General features: G+C 41.5%; 1 protein-coding gene across 2 annotated transcripts in view; it reads right to left on the minus strand.

The window, feature by feature from the left end:
• Positions 1-362, minus strand: part of plxna1b (plexin A1b) — a 199,720-nt gene extending 199,358 nt beyond the window's left edge. Inside the window, exon 1 of one of the 2 annotated variants that reach the window (XM_086198826.1) lies at positions 150-362. The gene's annotated coding sequence lies outside the window, so the exon portion shown is untranslated. The remainder of the gene's footprint in view (positions 1-149) is intronic. The other variant, XM_086198828.1, reaches the window with a different exon arrangement.
• Between the last annotated feature and the right edge of the window lie 16,647 nt (positions 363-17,009).

Consider the following 17,009-nt stretch of genomic DNA (forward strand, 5'->3'; position numbering starts at 1 on the left):
CAAACTCCCCTCACAAGAGGAGCAGGAGCAGCAGGGGGAGGAGGAGGGAGGGGGTGAACGTAACCTAAATATTAGAGCCGCCGGTTCCAGCAAAAAGCCGCGTCTTCCACACAAGCAAGGACCCGCGCCGGAGTTTTCACGCTACTTACTGATTAAGTGATCCTCCGGGTAGATATTCTCGCCATGGTTTTAAATTCCAAAACTTGAAGACATTTCCACTCTGGACACGGAGCGGCGGGACTCTCTCTCTCTCTCTCTGTCTCTCTCTTTCTCTCTCTCTTTCTCTCTTTCTCTCTCTCACTCTCCGGCGGCTCCCTGCGTGTGAATGGAGGGGAGAGGAGAGGAATGCAGCTCCGGCTTCGGTAGGAGGGAAGAGGGATTCAGAGAGGGAGGGAGAGAGGGAGCGAGGCAGGGAGGCGCTCTGATGTTGCAGTACCGCTCGGAGCCCACAGAGGGCGCTCCTGGGCTGACTCCTGCTCCGGAGCGGGTGGTGCTGGCTGGATTCTCTTCCTCCTCCGGATGTATCACCAAACATGTCATGTTTGATCAAGAAGATTTTTACTGAAAATTTCATTGAAAAAGAAAATGAAAAATCAAGTCTGACGTTAAACTCAAAATTCAAATATGGTGAGGAAGCAGAAGTAGGATGCCTTTCATTGAATCAAAGTGTAAATATCCAGAAAAAATAGGAAACAACTCTTTTTAAAAAGCATCCCTAAAAAACATGGAGTTGTGGCTGTAGGCTCAAACTTAAAGACACTTGTTTTACTTCATATGAGCGGTATGGGTTCATGTGTTGGTTTTATTGGGTTTTCTTATGTTTAGTTTTTCTCTAATATTTCAAAATTGGCTTCAGTTGTTTTGGAGATTACAGTAACATTGTTTCCTGTTAAACTCCAGCAGTTTTACTAGTAACTGATGGGTTCAGATACATGTGAGAAAACATATTTTACAATAAATGAAATGAAATGCAAACACTCAAGAAAAGAGCAGATAACTCAAAGGTGTACCTAAGTACAATACTGTACAGTAAGTTTCTTTACACCACTCTAAGTAATGTACTTTCCAAAATGTCACACAACAAGACAACAAAAAGCAAGAAAAACTTAGAACATAGTTCTTTCTGAGGCACAGGCTGTGTTTTTGAAGCATCAACCATAAAGCCACTTATACACAGTTACTGAACTTTTATCTGAGTCAGAGTCTCAGTCTGTAAACAGGTGCTGAAGCCTGCAGCCATTAGACACGAAGGACAAATCAGGATGTTCTGCTGACAGTTTAATGAAAAGCCCTCTGCATATCTGAGGTTGTGCTATAACGGACGAGAGAACACAACGCGCCCATCATCCCAGATCAGCCAAAGACACTTTTATTCGTATTTCTTTTATCTTATTTTAATGGCTGGAGTTTGTGGTGCTGTTGGACCATACTGGCTTTCACTGTTTTATCTAATCTTTTGTCCATGCGGTTTATATGAACAGCTATGAGCTATCAACACCGCCAACTACAGCCTCCACAAAGACAGAATCATGAACGCATTTTTCAAACAGATTCGATGGAAACTGAACATTAAAATCCTCAAGAAAGGAGGATTTATTGCCCCGGTTGTTGGATTATAAATGAATATCTTAAATCTTTATATTTGGAGCACTTTTCAAAATGGACGGTCCAAAGTGCAACACAGACAAGTCATAAATGTATACACAATACTATTCATTATATGAAGCCTGTCAATATAGTTTTTAAGCTTTGGCTGATCAGTGTTAGTAGTACTTCTCTCACACACTAATCATGACGTGTCATTTGTTTTTATAAATGATTCTTCGATACTGAAAACTTCATTTAGAAATGAAAAAGAATTTAAATAAATACTTCAATTCTGACGAGTCTCACGTGGCCCAGTCACCTGACGCAGATTTTTGCTTAATTCATTCCGTTAGTTCATTTGTTTGAAATTTTCATTTCTCTGAAAGATGTTCACGATTAATTAATTCTGATGATTATTCAGATTTGAACTTCTGAACCCAGAAAACCCACCTGAAACCCTCTAACCTGGTGCCAGACACCTTTGGTCGAGTATGAGGGAGAGGACCAGACACAGACTTTATATCAAATAGCTTCTGTAAAAGCAGAAGCCCAAAATCAAGAGAGTGCAAGTCTGAGGGAGGTGAGAGATTATTGAACGCTGTACTGCATTTGGATTATTTCCAGATATTTTTGCAAGTGTGTGCTCTGGAGATTATACTCTACATTCTATATTAGTCAGTGGTGTGTTGCAAATGTTTATTCTACGTGTGGGAATTATATGTAATATTCTGTGGGCTGCACACGATCGTATCTGTTTGTCTGCACGTCAGTGTTTACTGAAGGTGCTTGTCAATACTTGAGTCTTGTGTGAGGACACCTCTGGGATGATGTGTCTGCTGGACATTGGGTTGATGTATTTTGGACATGTCTTTCTCTGTGTTGGATATAAAGGTAAACACAGAGTAAATTAGGTCTTTTTATTTATGTTTCAAAGCTTATTTTCCTCTGTGTCTCATCTATGATACGTAGTTCCTGATACTATTTAAATATACTTTTAGAAGATATAATATATATTTTTTAATCTTACATTGAAATCAGAATGGGCAGCACGGTGGTGCAGTGGTCAGCACTGTCGCCTCACAGCAAGAAGGTTCTGGGTTGGAGTCCCGGCTCCATCACAGGATCTTTCTGTGTTGAGTCTCCATGTTCTCCCTGTTCCTGTGTGGGTTCTCTCTGGTACTCCAGCTTCCTCCACAGTCCAAAGCCATCAAGAGAGGACGAGGCTGATTGATACTCTAAATTGACCATAGGTGTGACTGTGAGTGTGAATGGTTGTCTGTCTCTATGTGTTGGTCCTGTGATGGACTGGTGACCTGTCCAGGGTGAACCCCGCCTCACGCCCGAAAGCTGCAGGGACAGGCTCCAGCCCCCCCATGGATGGATGGATGGATGGATGGATGGATGGATGGATGGATGAAATCAGACACCAGAATGTCTCCAAAAAGTAAGATAACACAGCAGGTTGGACTCTTTTCACCTCAATTCCCCAGGAGCTTTGGACCAAATTCAAAACGTCTCAGAAACTGGATCATGCTGACATTTTTTTTGTACAACACTCCAACAACCGAAACTAATCACTGATTAAATCCTGATTGTCTTCTTCGTTCTAAATTCTAAATCACTCTCATTGATAGGGAAGACAAATAAGAGACATGGTGGGACACAACCTTGGTACTGTCCGTCAGTCGAGCTTCACCTGAAGGTTCAGCTCCAGTGTTGAGGGAATGGCGTTTAAACAGGACATACCTCAGAGATGATGACAGACAAGCTGGGTTGTGGGCTCCAAGAAACAGAACCAGGCTTCTAATTAAAATTAGGAGGCCCAGGGCCGGCCTGTCACGTCCCATCAGCCGACGCCTTCACACCGCCTAACTAACTCACTCTGAGTGACATTCTGATGACAGACTTTGGATACAAGCTGAACAGCTACACAGTAAACTTTGAGGTGTTTTTTTTTTAACTCTCGCCTGATGATGTGCAACCTCAAGACAGTGAAAGTGACTTTGAAGGCTGCATTTCAATATTCATCAGGCAGTCAAAGAATATCAGGAGCTCGGACAAAATGTGTTCTGGGCTCTTTTCCATGATGTGTGCACAGCAAGAAAGCTTTTGGGATAAGTGAGTTATTCAAACAGGCAGCTCAGGTTACCAATTGCACTCAGGAGAGCAGAGAGCAAGCCCTGGCACTAACCACACCACCTGGCCCTGTGCACCGTGCGTGTGTGTGTGTGTGTGTGTGTGTGTGTGTGTGTGTGTGTGTGTGTGTGTGTGTGTTTGTGTGTGTGTGTGTGTGTGTTTGAGGTTGGTAGAGGGAATGTAAAATTTTTGATTGAGAAAGATGAAATGTGTACGTGTTATGTGAAGTAAAGAGCAGCTGAATTTCACCACTTGCCAGAAATGTCTGCCACCCCCTTACACCCCCTCACCCCCCCTCCCCGGAGTCTACACCACCAGCCCAGCTTTCAGAAAGTCTGCTGTGCCATCAGAAGTGGCTGGTTTGGCCTCAGTAATGTGAAAAGATTAGCCTCACTTACCATGTGAAAGGCCCCCGGACAAAGCTATTCCCTATCACACACTTAAACACTAACACATTGATTAGCTTTGCAGTAGTTAGCGCTGGTCCAGTTCCACTTCAAACCCACTATAAATTCTCATGGGAATATGTTTTCTCTCCTACTAGTCTCATGCAAAGAAGGATCAAATACTCTCGGGCAAAATGAGTGTAATGTATTGTTATTTTGACACCATTATAACACAACATCTAAAGATGGTTAACTAAAACAAGCTAAAGTTGTATTAGCGCTCAGTGACTTCTCTTTTTAATGAGCCAGATTAGTCTTTGCTGTCATGATTTGACTAGACAGCACACAGGCTGAGCAGCTTGGGCTGAAAGCACAGAGAATATTAAATCCACGCATGGCTGTTTGGTGGTTTGCCGCTGTTTTGCTCTCTCTTTTTTTTTTTATTCATGCACTATTAATGGGCTTGTGTTTGGCAAGAAGAACAAACAATTTTAAGAGAGGAGGGAGATACAAGAACTGACTGATGGCGGGGATCATTTGTCCTTGAAAACACCCAGATAGAATTCACTAACTTGCATTTGTGAAGACAAAAACAACTAAGTCAACAACTGGGTACATCCAGAAGAGTAAATACACACCGCCAGACGCAGACTTTTTTTTTTTTGACTGATACTTATTTCCAGTCTAATTAAAGGTCAACAGAATATACGGAGATCTAAATCAAACAATAAAGCAAAACCTCTGGAAACTTGATAGTCCTCATTTAAAGCAAAAAAAAAACAAAACATCTAATCTGTGCTAACTTGGTGAAACTAATAAGATTTGAGCCTGTGGGTGAAGTGCAGATTTGGTGGCCTTGTAACCTGAGGTGGTACAGCGCAGGCTAACCAGGTAATGAGACATTAATTGGCTAACAGCGGAGTGTCTGACGGCTAGGTAGCACCGTTACAGGATATCATCTGGCTAAACCTGTCTGATCTGTTTGCAAAGTCACTCCAATCCCATCTCAAGTTGGAGGATCCCTGGTGGTTATGGAATCACGCCATCTGTGCACACCAGATTAGGGCAGATAGAAAGAGCTGTCTAAAGTTAGCGCACCCTGCTGCTCAAGACACAAGAACACCAACAGGTGGTATTAGGTCTCTCTCTATTGTGAGGTGGAGAGAGGGGTGGTTTTTTTTCCGCGTGCGCGCGCGTGTGTGTGTGTGTGTGTCTGTGTGTGTGCTCATTTTCGGTATGCAACCAACAACATGCTGTAATAACAAGGCAACAGTGAGGACTTTGTTCTCGGTGAATGATGAAGCCTCCCTCCAGGCCGCTCACCGCCCGTGTCTGATGTCCACATGTAGTCAGGAAATATCAGTATGTGAATGTCACAAATATGGCAACAACAGACGGCACCATTGCACAAGCACATCTCCACAGTCACCAGATGATCAAATATATATATTTTAAAGCAATACAGTTTCTGACAGCTGCTCATGAATGGTGGAAACTCTTATGGGCTCTACTTTTACCTCTCAAGTGAAACTGGTAGTTTAGTCAAACTGAAACTTCCAGTTCTATTGGTTTTAACAATAGAACATTGTTTTTTGCTTGACAAATTCACTTTCAAGAAAAAGGTTCCATTTGTGTTTATGAGTTGTGTCTGATGACATGATTTAGCTGAATACACTGGACCCAACATCAGTTTGAGTATTTTTTAGGATAGACTGCGGTTTGATTTCTGGTCGTGTTTGATTGTGGTTGATTTCTGGTCGTGTTATTGAAGGTATGGGAAGGAGTATTTACGCACAATCAAAACTAAACAATTTGAGCAGGTGCTGAAAGTATTCAAACATGAAACATAGAAAAGAAATGAAGGTGGCCTGCGCGCTGCAGGGCTCCAGTGATTTACAGCACCGACTCAAGACTGAAGTTTTCACCAGACTACAGAGACAACGTGAGATACACACCAGGTCATAAATACACACCTGATGCAGCTCGCATCATTCTGTGACTTGGAGTTCACAGGGAAAAATGTTTCCTGCATCACTGAATTCATGCCCACATTTTAAACGATGTCAGGGGTGCAATAAAAACAGTGTAAACGTACTTAGTAATGTTAACGAGGGAACAAAGTTTGGAGATGGCCAGCTGATTTGTTTCCATTTAAGGGACAATCATGAGCAGAAACAGTTGACTGAATCAATATTCTATCGGGATATTGATTTAAATAACATCAGGTCACATATCTACTTACATTATGGTGCATAAATCATACAGAAAGACAACAAATTATAATTTCAAGTTTGATACCAGATCAAAAGTTCAAATGACCAATGATGACATTGCTGTTGTGGTGTATTAATTTGCGGTAAAGACAGTTAAATTCTGACTTCAAGCAGAGTCACAAGGCGAGTCACTGATTAACAGAGGCGTCACGTCATTAGACGATTAAGCAGACTGGAGTGGATGACTTTTACAGTGTTCATGCATTTTAAACATATGAGAGAGTAGCCTTATGTATGGTGAAAGGAGTTAAGAGTATTTCCACTTTAATTATTCATTCTGAGTGCATTTCAGTTGTGGGAAACCATAAGACACTCTGGAGACTTGTTCTTTAAATTGCTGCAACCTTATAGGCAGGCTCGTTGGCCATGATTTAATGCGCATCTTTTCATAGACCTCTGTTATCAATTAACTGTAAGTGTACACCACTGGGAATAGTCGCAGTCGTGTCCGCCACATTAACATCCATTAGAAGTGAATCACCTGTCTGTGGGGCTGAATGTTTTCCTCTGGGCTGCAATCTGTCATCATGGAGGGAAAAAGACTGCAAATATAATAATCTGCGATTGCACATGGATCATTTTAAGTTGCTGAATCTGAAAAGTTTGGATCCCACTTCAATAAGGTGGATGCCTGAAGACTGACTCTTCTAATTACTACTGTGGCAGGAGAGCAGATCCAGCATAAAAATAGAACAAATATGAAATGTCATTTTGCTTTGATGGACATCATTAAGCACTAAAAACATGATGCTAGCGGCTTTATGTAAATGAAAGAAGGGCTCAGCAGTGTGAGCTCAAAACCAAGGCTTCAAAATTGTAGCATGGGAAGCAGAAATATCCCTCAACATGAAGCCTTTCTGAGTCAATTAGCAGCAGAAGTTCAATGATGTGTACACATGCTATCACAAACAATATCAGCTTTGATATTACATCAATACAGCTGCATGATTACACTGATGTTGTGCCAGTGCGCACACCTACATTCATTAAAAAAATAAGGTAGCACACTTTAAACACGGGTGCTGGCTGGTGAGCATGGTATGCTAAGGTAGTTAGCGGCTCTGTTCACCTTACATATTCAGTGGAATTTTTCTTTCTTTAAGTAGCCGATCATAATTAAAATCTAGGCGACATGAATGGAACATAATTAGTTACAAACAGCGTCTTTGTGGTCACCTGGCTGCCATCAAACTCTTCAAGTGGCTTTTCTTAGTTAACCCTCTTATTTGTGTGCTCCCAGGGGTGTGCATGGTGGGGAGGCCTGCAAACATTAGCCTTCTGATTGAACATGACACATTTCTTTGTGTTCAAAATTGCAGGAATGTATGTTCTGACTTTCTTTTGGTATCAGCACCCCCCCCCCCTCACCCCACCTTCTTCAAATGCCTCATCTTGAAAAGCATTATTTGGCTGCCCAAATGAGACTTGTTTCTTTTTTATTTGAAAAGGAAACTATTCCACCTTGGGTGTCAATTGGAATATATGCTCTTAAAGAAAATGTTCCTGCAGACTTTATCTATAAATGGACACCTACAATTATCTCCAGAAGAACTGACAACCATATCTTGACTCATATCATCAAAACCTGGCATGAAGTCTGGGAAATTATCGAACTAAAAAAATAAACTTTCACCTAAAACGCCATTGAAACAGAACAAACTCATACACCTGTCAGTGGATAGTAAGACCCTGGAAACATGGCACCAGAAAAAGCTTTGTCATTTGGAGCACTGCTCCAGGGATGAATATCTGATGTCTTTTGAGGACCTAAGGAGGAAATATGATCCGTCCAGCAGAAACTTTTTTTGTTCTTTACAGTTAAGATCATTTCTTAAATTTTTTTTGGGACTTGAAATGATATTAGGGTGGCACGGTGGTGCAGTGGTCAGCACTGTCACCTCACAGCAAGAAGGGTCCAGGTTCAAGCCCCGACTCCAGCACGGGATCTTTCTGTGTGGAGTCTGCATGTTCTCCCTGTGGGGCCGGTGGAAACGGGCAAAAGCTACTTGACCCGAGCCGAAGTGAGCCCTTAGAGTATCAATCAGCCTCGTCTTCTCTTGATGTCTTTGGACTGTGGGAGGAAGCTGGAGTACCAGAGAGAACCCACACAAGAACAGGGAGAACATGCAGACTCCACACAGAAAGATCCCGTGCTGGAGCCGGGGTTTCTTGCTTTGAGGCAACAGTGCTAACCACTGCACCACCGTGCCACACCTCAACCATTTTTATTATTCTCATTTAGAATCATTGATATTATTTTCACTCTTTATTCTCACTCTTCCTCTCTCAGTTTTTTAGAGGGTGGTTTTGGGAAGGGGTTTGGGGTTCTATGTTTGTTTTTATGTATATATTGTTAAATTGAAAGTTGAAAAGTAAAATATTCTACAAAAAAAACTACCTTTGTAAGAAGAGTATGAATTGGTTGCTCCACTATTTTGGGTGAGAAACAGCTAAATGAAATTCTGTTGGATATGGTGCAGACATTGAAGGTCTCTCTGCAGTTTTCCCCAATGACTATGGCTGGGTTTCCATGAGCTGGTTTTATGTGTATTTGGCAGTATCACAATGGAAAAACAAGATAAGAACATCAAAATAAGAACTATAAAATCCCTCATTTTTCAAAATGTCATTACATATGCTCTTTGACTTATGCAGAAAAGAGTTAAAGGAAAAACTGGGAGATGCATCACATTTGCCCACCGTGTTCTGATGTAGTAAACACTGAACTCACACGACGGCTGTTTCCTCTGAGGGCGTCTTTCCTGTTTCTCTGTAACACGCGAAAACATGGCCAGCAAACACAACAACAACAACAACAGCAGGAACAAAAGATATGTGTGAACCAATGAAGAGACCAAAATATTCATCAGTCTACCATGAAAAAAGACACACAATTTATACGCATTTCAAAGGCAACTACTTGTTTTGTTTCCAGGTCTGAACCTCTACTTCTGCATTTTATTGCAGCCATGTTAGGGTATGTTGTCTACAGCGACATCTTCTGACCAGCATAATTCCAACTCCAGCTACTTGGTGAACACGTGCTTAATTCACATTCCTTTTTTTTTGTGCAAATTTTAAAAAGGTTTGCTTCACATTGAAATGGAACCAGGCTCACTATCTTATAAATAAAGGGCATCACCAAGGCAACCTCTTGCTGCTGTTGAATCCCCCTTGGCTGACTCAGGTCAGCTGATCAGACTGGCAAGAGAGGTGTGGCGTTTGCCCAACCCTTGACTTCAATTTTTGTCAACCCAAGCTCCATTTTAATGTGTGTACTGGTTTCATGTATGGCTTTGAGTAATGATCTGGAGTACCGCCTCTCATGTACATCTCAGAGAGGAGACCAGTCCACCCTGTGTGTCCAGACTTTAACGCTCATGCTGCCACAAAGTTGGCATTTGTGGTTTTTGTTGGAAAAAAGTCCTGAAAAATTCTTCATTCACATCCACTGACAGCATAATTGAGTGTCCAAAATGGACAGCAAAGAGAAGCCAAAAAGAAAAATAATCTATCTATCTATCTATCTATCTATCTATCTATCTATCAATCTATCTATCTATCTATCTATGTCTATCTGTCTGTCTATCTATTTATCTGTCTGTCTGTCTAATTGCTCATTGCTCCTCCTGGGAGACTCCATACATATTGGCCCAGACTTATTCTGGGTGACAGCAAGTCAAAATATCTACTTCTAATGACTGCCTACTTTGTCTGGTTCATTTTATACCCAGGGCCTGATGCCAAGTCTTGGCCCACGCCAGACTCTAGGTCTTGCTGATAGTAACAGTTTTAGTCACATCTTGGCAGGTGTGCATATGCCGAGGGTTTTACAGAGCAGGAAGTTTGGGGTTTGGCTGGTGTTGTATTAACAGAGTCTGTCATCTCAGCTGGGCCCAGAGCTGAAATCAGATCTCAAGCACTTCTCTGCTTCACAGTGATGGATTGTGTTGCCTCTTGACCACTAAGAACTTTCAGAACAATACCAAAAGCCCAGGGGTAATTAAAGAAATGCTGCAAATATGACTTCTGATTCATACTTCAGGTGTAAAATCAAGACTGCTTGCTGTTGAAGCCAGATTCTGGAAACAAAGAGTTGAGATTCCAGTGAAAAACAAAAACACTGTCACCATTCTTTCCAGCAGAATTACCTGTAATGTCATCATCTCTTACTTCTCTCCGGCACAGTTTGGTTCCAACCTGTCCTTGACGGAGAAGCGACACAGTCACACAGTAATTATACCAGCGCTGACATGACGTCTCCTCTTTCCATTGCATTATTGAGAAAGGGAGAAGACACAAGATCCCATGCAGAGAGATAGAGAGACAGTACTCTTCACATCCTCATGGCCTCGGGGTGAATCCAAAATGGAAGCAGTTGTCCTGCCGATGATCTTGTTGGGTCTTCATTTGTGTGCAACCCATTTGGTTCAAGTTATTACTGCAAACGCGGTGTTGCACGTGTGATATTTATGGGGAAAAAAATCCTAATATTTTTCCCACTGTATCTTACTTCTACAGATCCGAGCAAGGAAAGCTTCTTGATATGTAAGCAAGACTTTCAGGATCAAGTGGCTGCTTATGCAGGATATATTTTACGCCCCCTCGGCAGCTTGAAGCTACAGCAGTGTAAGTGATTTCTAATCTGCGATGGTGATAGAAAGACTGGACCCCCTGAAAAACAGCTGTCGTACCATCTAAACATGAGCCACAGTGAGCTCTCTCCAAGAAACAAGTCGCTTATCCTTTTTCTTTTGGGATTATAATTGAAATATCAGTACTGCATTTCAGGGACTGGACATGAAGGTTTTCCTCAGATTAGGTGGCTGTGATTCTAAACCAAATAGAATAACAGAAGGAAGAAAAAGTGTTGTGAATGCACCATTGCTCGAAAACAGTCTCCTTCACTCCGAATAACCAAGCAGAGTCCTCCTTATTATCAAAGAAGCCATATTATACCCCTTCAAAATTTAATATTTTCATTTTGGGTGGTGTATTTACCAACATCAGCATGTATTTATGAGCCAAAATATCCTAGTTGCAGTTCTACAGGCCAAGGCTGCATCCTGTTTATAATTCATTATAAACAGGCTGTTAAAAAAATCCACTCTGTTGTGATTGGCCAGTTGCCTCGAGTAGGACACGCCCCTTAACATAACTGGAATTCCCCTTCCAAGATAGCTGGGAAAAGAGACACTCTTGTTGGTGGAGCTTTCAAGAAGAAAGATGAAGGGGGCAGGTACAGTTTGAATGCTACCCCTTGTGATGCGTTATGGGGCATCAAATCTGAACGGCTCATTGGACCATCCGCCAACAGCATCAGCCTGACTGGGTTTAGTTATTTCAGAAAATGAAAAATGAAAGAAAGCATTTGTCATTTGATGTCAAATTTACACTTGCATTTAATTCACATTCCTGAAGCTGCAGGGAGATCAGAATGATGTGGACAAATCAAAATTTGGTGAACAGTGAAAAAAATCTGGTCCCCTATCTGAACTGGAATGCTATTCAGTTTGAACGCTTTAGTTGTGTTCTTGGAGTAGGTACTGGACGCTTGTTTCGATCTTCTATTATGATTTTCTGTAGTTTCTCTGTTGTTCCCTATTTAACTTCCCGTCTGTGTCCTTTTCTGAGACTTGTGTCTTGTCAGGATCAGTGGATCAGTCCAGCCCCCTTCCTCATATTTCTGCTCTTTGCTCCTCCCCTCGTGATCTCCCACCTGTTTCGTGGTGTATTTTAGTTGCCTTCAGGGTTCATAGAAATTTATACGAAATTGCACAACTTTAACGAGTCTGTGAAGAATTTCATTGCCCTACATTCAATCATCAAACATGGAAAATAAACAGAGAAGTTCAAAACCTGTGACCTATGTGATCTATGACTCTCTGTAGTTTGATTCAGGCCATTTGGGCCGACTGTGTGAACGCAGCCTCAAATACTGACCAGCTACCTGATTTGACACATCGTGTGTATTAAATTAATTCCATATCAACCACAGGATATTTTTTTCCACGGCCAAACTTAAGTGAACCACACACAGCATACTTTTAAGCAATTTTAAACAATTTTCCAGCATTTATTTTTCAAAAACTTTTCCAGGCCTGGAAATTACCATTTTCAAATTCCATTACTTTTTCATGACCGTAGCCTTGCTTGAATTCTACGAAAACTCTTTCACAGTTCCTCTCCTGAGAAAATGCCACACTGAGTGTTTCTAATGTAATCCACACCAGAGAGGTTACATCATCTGTTCCATGGTAGAACCTTGAGGTTTCTGTTGTGCTTGGCGGCTCGGTGGTGTTTATCTGAAGAGAATACACGACGACACACACAAGCATACAATGAATACAATTTTCTCCTTTTTTTAACTCTAGACCGTACTCCTCACAGAAACCCATTACAGAGAGAAGAGGTGACATGTAGGAGCAGCACAGGACGGCTGGCCTCAGTTCAGCGCCTCCATCTCCACCCCTGATGGAGCAGTGAGTGGCCCTTGTTCACAACTGTCCTGGAATCAGTCAGCCAGACACAGTCAAAACCTCTGCAACAACACAATATGCTAGGATGCTATGATGCGCCTAGTGGTGCAATCTCCTTCTTAGAGAAGACAGGGTGACAGCAAGTTATTTAAATGCAAAACAATGCTACCTGTCGCTGGAACTCCATGACAGCTTCCTGATGACTTCCTGGTTGGATCGATCATGTAGGACACGATGCATGAGGCAAGCGGGGAAATCATCTGAGGTTACAGGGCTGATTGTTGCCAAGAGAGGTCGTTTTATTGACTCAGGAGTGTGTAGCCGAACGTTTGTAACTTTAAAAATGAGTATGAAGCTGAGCTCATATTTTCATAGAAAAAAAGGATCATCACAAATGATCTAAGAGTGCGTGTGTGTTTTTTTTAAATCAAGATTTAGTGTTTAAATGACATCTTCAACAAATATAGTGCCTGTCAGTTTACGTCATATATAACATGCCTGAGCAAGGTGATCAAATTTAACAGCCTTCTTGCTATGTGACAGAGAGCGCAATTAACACTCTCTCCGCGCAACACCATCAAATACGACATCCATTCTGCTACACGGAGGAAGAAAAGGAAGTGAAAGGAAAGTATAAGGAGAACATTGTCACCGCGGTTGGCTGAAGGCACATGGCTCTGTCATTTAAAGCTCCTCCTCAGACATCTGCATATCCCCATAAGTGTTGTTTGACCTCAAGAGTTGTGATTATTACTCTCTGCAGGAGTTTTCAACATATTCTGCCATATGCTTGACATCAGCTTGCCACTTTTATGAACAACAGATGGTGCCACCCCGGTCACATTACAGTCAAGCTGCCTTTCCTAAACATAGAGTCCAAAAAAGAAAAAAAAAAAACAGGACCTGTTTCTCGGGTCGCCAATTAGTAAATGCATAACTCTATGATATGTTGTTTAATTTTCCGAAATAAAATAGAAGGGGTTTGAGTGTTTGGCACCTCCCTCCCGTCTTTCATCATCCTGAAAATAGGATCATGCTCTCTGCCTGAGGTAACTTCTTCATTCCTTCATTTTCAGTGTTGATATTGTACATTTCTGGCAACCACAGATTTGAAAAATGTCATTGACTCCAACCAAAGGAGGCAGGTTTGTTTGGTGATGGTTATCCCGAAACTTCACCAGGCCTTAACCGTGGTGTTTACACATGGCATTATTTTTCAAGAGTAAAAATAAATAAATATATTGTGTTGAAAGGAAAAGACATGAGCATCGCCATTCAAAAAGGGGGCCATGGGGTGTTTTTCATGGGAAAAGGGCTGATGAAAGACATTTATCAGTTCAAAGTGAGGCTGGGAGGATGTTACCACTACAACCAGCAGGTTTAATGACAACATAGACTACAATTAAAATGCAATAATTATCTTTCACATAGATGCACATGAATCTGCGCTGTAGTGGGACACTAGACTCTGCACCCCAGCACTTAGTTCATCATCTCCAGGTTCTTCAATCATGTCAGATGGAACCATTATTTCCTCTTGCCTGTGTTTTTTTTAAAACAATACAGAATCAACATCTGAGTACCGGCTCCACCAGAGCAGCTCATTCTAGTCATGTGTATAAAAAAAATAATGATAAAAAGGACAGGATTTTTCTTTAGTATTTAATTCAGGATGTAAAACACATCTGAGTGATGAGCACAAGAGACCATCCTTCAGGTAGGAAATATTCTCCTCCCAAGAACACGGTGCACAGTTACATGTGAGCTATTTTTTGCTACTGTAGGATGTTTTCCAGTGTCAAGAACTAAATGAAAGGCATCGCTCTGTCTTTCTTCTTTAGTCGATGTCCTGTGTGACAGCAGAAAGACAGAAAAAGAGGAATGAAAAACAGTGGGTGTTGAAAGGTGAACAGCCACTGCAGCTTTCTCTAACTGCATTTGTGAAACAGAAATCATTGTAACATTGCGTCTCGATTCATTTCTCTAAACGGAATGCAATTACACCGAGTGTGACATGGTGTAATCCCAAATGTTATTAGGCGATGCGTACTGGTAATAAAGATGAAGGCACACTGAGCTCTATTGTTTAATGTTTCCATCTCACACTTCCTTTTGTCTTTACACACACACACACACACACACACACACACACACACACACACACGTATATATGAGCAGAAGACTCCACTGATACGCAGTACTTATCTAATGACCTTGTACACGTAGGTAAGATATCCCCATTTGACTCAGCTAATTGGTCGACATGTCAGAGGATGTTTAGCAGCTTAGGAAATCACATCTGCCCATTGATTTCTCCCCGCTACACCCCCTCCATCACACATTGTATTGCTTAATCCAGTCTACAACTCTATTGTTGTGAATCCTCAATGGATTGTGGAGCAGAGGAGGAGGCAAGGGAGGGAGAGAGAGAGAGAGAGAGAGAGAGAGAGAGAGAAAGAAACAAGCGATTAAGAGGCACTTGGGATGGGGAGGGAAAATTAGAGGCTGTGGGTTTGTGTGTGTGTCGATGCAATCAGAGGGAGCAGGATGGAGTTTACAGCTGTGCTCCTCCTGTTGTACTGAAGCATATTAAATAGCAGGAGGTTGTCATGTGGCCGTGTGCCTTCACATGCTACCGTGTCATGCTACTTGTGTTTGTGCTGCGCTGCTGTGCCAGCTGAGGCGTGTGAGGCTCTGCTGTGGCATCTGCTCCAAGCTTTAAGCTTGTCTTCACTCCAGTTAATCAGGAGAGTTTCTCCATCTTGCTGTCTCAGTAGTGAATCCTCTGGTGCTTTTAGAATGACTTTTGGGGTCAGAGCACACACGCACGTACGCACACATAAATGTATACACACTCTCTCTCACACACGCGCACACACACACACACACACACACACACACACAGAAACGCTTGGCTCGTCTTCCCTTTGCTTGAAAAAGGATTGAGTTTTTTGTGGAAATAATTGCATGCCCTTAAACTACAGTATATACATGCCGGTGAGACAATACACATTAAACACACCAAATTAGCAGTCATCTGTAAGTCTTTATAAAAACTGAAAAGTTACAGTCGGCTTGATTCTGCTACCAGTCTTGCCTCTGACGCTGGCTGCAAATGCTTTGATCTGATACCACACCGTTTTTATTAGCCAGTTAGCTAAATGTAATGCTACTAGCAGGAATCACTTCTTCGTTATTGTGCTGTACATTTACTGGCTCTAAGAACAGTATTTTAGAGTAACAATATTTTATCTCACAAAATCTCAACAATAAGACATCATGTCCAGTATCAAAGCAGTAGCTTAGAGGACGACTAGCAAAGTATACATCAAACCTCTATGTCTTTATTTTTTGGATGTATTTGGTTGTGTTTTACAGCCTGATCAAGGTCATACAATAATGATGGCATCAAATCACATCTGTAGTGTCAAACAAACGATATTAGTCCGAGCTGTGGACCCTGCCGACGACAGACCGATATTTTGGAATAGACCGGCTAAAAATGCAAATGTGCAAAGGAATAAAAGCATTTAGTAATGACATCAAAACAAATACTTGAAAATATGATATTTACCAGAAAGAGTCAATGAATAAGATGTGAAGAAAATGTCCAATTCCATCTGGATTAAGCCAACTGACAAGGCAATAAGTGGACTTTGACAGACTGACGGAGAATTCTTCATATAGAGACAAAGTCAGATCAAAGAGAAATGATCAAAGATAAAAGACAGATGGCAATGAAGAGTAACATTTGATGTAATAAGGCACTGCATCAAGATAAATCCTAATTCCATCAATAATAGTAGCAATGTGTTCAACTTAAAAGGGAATTTCAATCAACTGGCCTACATCACACACAACATTGTTTAATTTTCCAAAATGGAATTAAGCTACGTGAAAATAAATAAAACCTGATGTCTGTTTCTGTAAAGACACATTTTTAAGTCTTAAGTGTTTTTTTAGTGCACTGAGCTCAAGTACGCAGTGCCATTCACCCCCAAAGCATTAGACTGGTGGCAGATATTTCAACCATTGGACAAATACCAAGAAAACCTGGCTAATTAACAAGCTAGCTGGGGTGTGTGTGTGTGTGTGTGTGTGTGTGTGTGTGTGTGTGTGTGTGTGTGTGTGTGTGCGTTTGCATAATT

The sequence above is a fragment of the Aulostomus chinensis genome, chromosome 3, assembly GCF_037954235.1.
Source record: "Aulostomus chinensis isolate RoL2024-O1b breed Wild chromosome 3, RoL_Achi_v1.0, whole genome shotgun sequence".
In the NCBI taxonomy this organism is placed as follows: domain Eukaryota; kingdom Metazoa; phylum Chordata; class Actinopteri; order Syngnathiformes; family Aulostomidae; genus Aulostomus; species Aulostomus chinensis.